Genomic DNA, 4,569 nt, shown 5'->3' with positions numbered 1-4,569 from the left:
ATTACAGGCTTACAGGATTAGCAGTACTTTGCTTTTGAAACTAAAAAGTAAGATAAGTTGACGTCATTGGCGATTCAAAAGTCAGTACCTTTCTGCAACGGCAAACGTGAGTCATGCGTGGTGTGTTTCCTCCCTTCTGCCAGGTAAAGAACATCACTGAGTGGGTGCAGAACATTTTGAGGGGCGAAGGGGAGCAGCATAACCCGTGATCTATGTGCTAACCAATGACCTAAGGAAACAAGGCGATGAGTTCCTTCAATCGGAGTTTCAGGTCCAATTGAGGAAATTAATGAGCAGGACCACAAAGGTATTCTATGGATTATTCCCAGTGCCCCGCGCTACTGAGTTTACAAATAGCAACGTATGTCTGGATAAATGGTGCATGAGTTTGGGCTACAGAATCCGGGGCATTGGGACCAGTTCTGGCGCAGGAGGGACTTGTTACAGTAGATGGGGTAGTACATCAATAAAGCTTGGACCAAAGTCCTCGCAAGAAGTTTAACAACTGGGGCGGGTGAGCCGTTGAACTAATTTGGCAGTGGATTTGAGTACCAGGATGAAACATCTGTAGATGTTATAAATATGCCTTTATACACAAGTCCAGATGATTATTATATATCAACTATAGCAGTGAACGTGGCCTCAGACAGCACATTTCAGCCCATCCTTGGGAAACGATATACCACGGCACAACCAAACCTTCTCCGACACCGAGCACAAGCAGAGAAAATACAGGCACAGCAAAATTTGCTGAGGACCATAGACAGTAAAATGTTCTTTGATCAGTGATAGCTCTTAATATATTTTAGTGTCTCTGTGTTAAATTGCAATATGTTCTGTGGGATATAAATATATTTTGTATATCTGTGTTCGTGTTTATGTATTTGAATGCAACAAAGTTATTTATAATAGTATTGTGGAGCATCTATGTTTGTTATAAATGTATTTCCTGTGTATACCTTTGTATCTATGCTAATTGTAAACACCTCGCAAATAAACGTAAATACAATTATAAGCACAGAGATACATAGAGATAAATTTAGAAAGGAAACAGACATAAAAACAAATAGATTTATAATAACACATATATGAACACATATAATTTGATTATCAATGTTCCACACAATTTAATTTACAACTCACAGGTAGATGCACAAATATATTTATAATGTTCCTGCACAGACATCTAAATTCATTACAAATAAGAAAACATTACACAAATAATAAAACACGTCTATGCTGAAAATCTATGGAGTCTCAATAACTGAAGGCTTCTTGCAGAGAGGCGGCATCGACACGATGGGATGAAAAGCTTCCTTTTGTGTTGAATGATTCGATGATTCATTGTCTTCTTCCTTGTTATACAGGTGGAACAGGCAGCTGTATGATGGGAGCACAAAGACCACATGCTATGCAGCTCTAGTGGCGCAATCGGTTAGCGCACGGTACTTATATGACAGTACAGGCTTGGGAAATGCCGAGGTTGTGAGTTCGAGCCTCACCTGGAGCAGCCGATGCTTTTGCATGTGATGTTTGCAGTTTTCAGAGTCTGAGGCCGTTTTCTGTTCGTCCATCTCTCTTGTCGATTCCGCCATTTACCACGGTGCTGTCAGTCTCTCGCGCTGCGGTTATTCCTGTGTCAATCTGTGGGTTATTTCTGATTGAATACCCGTGCCTGTTCCCCACATGAAATAAATGCGGGGATCAAACAATTCCTCATCTGGCACTGGGGAGCGAATTGACCAAAATTTATAAGACGATATAGTTTATTGTAAATATAACATTCCCTCTTGAGTGATATATGTTCAATTCTGTACAAAACCAAACTATAATCACAACGTGTTTCCAATAAGCCACCTTTTACTGTATTGTCGCAAGCTCTACCATTGTAGCTCAAGGAGATTCATAATTAATAAGCGTAAAAATCAAGCAATGAAACGGTAGAGATGGTTCTGAGAATGTGGAATGCCCTCGCCCAGACCAAGATTTAAAACAAGGTTTAAAAACTGGCAGCGTGCAGGAGGAAGGGGAGAGAGGAAAGAGAGCGACAGAAAAGCCACGGGAGTTTCGGAAGCTCAGGGCGTTTTTCTCTGACCACAGCATAGTTGCGCATGGCAAGGATATTGTTGCTGTTAAATATGAATAAAATGCAACGTTTGTTTGCAGCTGTTTCTGTTTCTGTCCCTTTTAACTAATTCTTAATTTCATTTGCCTGCGATGATTCCATAAATCTTCGTATCCTTGCTGAACAAAAATCGATCAATGTGAAACTTGAAAATGTTAATTGCCCCAAACCTCGATAGATTTTTAGGGGAGGAATTATAAGACAGGTGGAATAGGCAGCTGTAACAAAAAGGGCCACTGAATATAAAGGGGCTGCAGGAGGGGTTAAAACTAAAAATCATTGTTTAAAAACTAGGATTAAAACATTCTACCTAAATGCACTTAGCATTCAAAATAACGTAAATGAGCTGACGGTACAAATCATTACAAATGGGTATGATTTGGTGGCCATTACAGAAACGTGGTTGCAGGGTGGCCAAGACTTAGAATTAAACATACAGGGGTATCTGACGATTTGGAAAGATAGACAAGAAGGGAAAGGAGGTCGGGGAGCTCTGTTAATAAAGGATGATGTCAGGGCAGTTGTGAGAGACGATATTGGCTCTAATGAACAAAATGTTGAATCATTGTGGTTGGAGATTAGAGATAGTAAGGGGAAAAAGTCACTGGTGGGCGAAGTTTATCGGCTCCCAAATAATAACTTCACGGTGGGGCGGGCAATAATCAAGGGAATAATGGAGGCATGCGAAAAAGGAACGGCAGTAGACTTGGGCGATTTTAACCTACATATCGATTGCTCAACTCAAATCGCAAGGGGTAGCCTGGAAAAGGAAGTCATAGAATGCATAAGGGATTGTTTCTTGGAACAAAATGTACAGAACCTACAAGGGAACAAGCTATCTTAGATCTGGTCCTTTGTAATTAGACAGGAAAAATAAACGATCTCCGAGTAAAAGATCATTTCGGAATGTGTGATCACAGTATGATTGAATTTGTAATACAGATTGAGGGTGAGGAGGTTGTGTCAGAAACGAGTGCACGATGCTTAACCAAAGGGGACTACAGTGGGATGAGGGCAGAGTTGGCTAAAGTAGATTGGAAACATAGACTAAACAGTGGCACAATTGAGGAACAGTGGAGGACATTTATGGAGCTCTTTCTTAGTGCGCAACAAAAATATATTCCAGTTAAAAAGAAGGGCGGTAAGAGAAGGGATAACCAGCCGTGGATAACCAAGGAAATAAAGGAGAGTATCAAATTAAAGATCAATGCGCATAAGGTCGCCAAGGTTAGTGGGAAACTAGAGGATTGGAAATATTTTAAACAAAAGCAAAGAATGACTAAAAAAGCAATAAAGAAAGGAAAAATAGATTACGAAGGTAAACTTGCGCAAAACATAAAAACAGATAGTAAAAGCATTTACAGATATATAAAACGGAAAAGAGTGACTAAAGTAAATGTTGGTCCCTTAGAAGATGGGAAGGGGGATTTAATAATGGGTAATGCGGAAATGGTTGAGACCTTAAAATAATTTTGCTTCGGTCTTCACAGTGGAAGACGCAAAAACCATGCCAAAAATTGCTGGGCACAGGAATGTGGGAAGGGAGGACCTTGAGACAATCACTATCACTTGGGGGGTAGTGCTGGACAGGCTAATGGGACTCAAGGTAGACAAGTCCCCTGGTCCTGATGAAATGCATCCCAGAGTATTAAAAGAGATGGCGGAAGTTATAGCAGATGCATTCGTTATAATCTACCAAACCTCTCTGGACTCTGGGAGGTACCAGCTGATTGGAAAGCAGCTAATGTAACGCCTCTGTTTAAAAAAGGGGGCAGACAAAAGGCAGGTAACTACAGGCCGGTTAGTTTAACATCTGTAGTGGGGAAAATGCTTGAAACTATCATTAAGGAAGAAATAGCGGAACATCTAGATGGGAATAGTGCACCCAAGCAGATGCAGCATGGATTCATGAAAGGGAAATCATGTTTAATTAATTTACTGGAATTCTTTGGGGATATAACGAGCATGGTGGATAGAGGTGTACCGATGGATGTGGTGTATCTAGATTTCCAAAAGGCATTCGATAAGGTGCCACATAAAAGATTACTGCAGAAGATAGAGGCACACGGAATCAGAGGAAATGTATCAGCATGGATAGAGAATTGGCTGGGGAACAGAAAACAGAGAGTCGGGATAAATGGGTCCTTTTCGGGTTGGAAATCGGTGGTTAGTGGTGTGCCACAGGGGTCAGTGCTGGGACCACAACTGTTTACAATATGCATAGATGACCTGGAAGAGGGGACAGAGTGAAGTGTAACAAAATATGCAGATGACACAAAGATTAGTGGGAAAGCGGGTTGTGTAGAGGATACAGAGAGGCTGCAAGGAGATTTGGATAGGTTAAGCGAATGGGCTAAGGTTTGGCAGATGGAATACAATGTCGGAAAGTGTGAGGTCATCCACCATGGGAAAAAAAACAGTAAAAGGGAATATTATTTGAATGG

General features: G+C 40.9%; 1 non-coding gene across 1 annotated transcript; it reads left to right on the top strand.

The window, feature by feature from the left end:
- The first annotated feature begins 1,416 nt into the window (after positions 1–1,416).
- Positions 1,417–1,510, top strand: trnai-uau (transfer RNA isoleucine (anticodon UAU)). Its single transcript has 2 exons — positions 1,417–1,454; positions 1,475–1,510. It is a non-coding gene; the product is annotated as a tRNA-Ile (tRNA).
- Positions 1,511–4,569: the final 3,059 nt, after the last annotated feature.

This window comes from Pristiophorus japonicus, unplaced genomic scaffold (genome assembly GCF_044704955.1).
Source record: "Pristiophorus japonicus isolate sPriJap1 unplaced genomic scaffold, sPriJap1.hap1 HAP1_SCAFFOLD_128, whole genome shotgun sequence".
Classification (NCBI taxonomy): domain Eukaryota; kingdom Metazoa; phylum Chordata; class Chondrichthyes; family Pristiophoridae; genus Pristiophorus; species Pristiophorus japonicus.
Note: the sequence above shows the minus strand (reverse complement) of the source record. Positions and strands in the feature narration are given on the sequence as shown.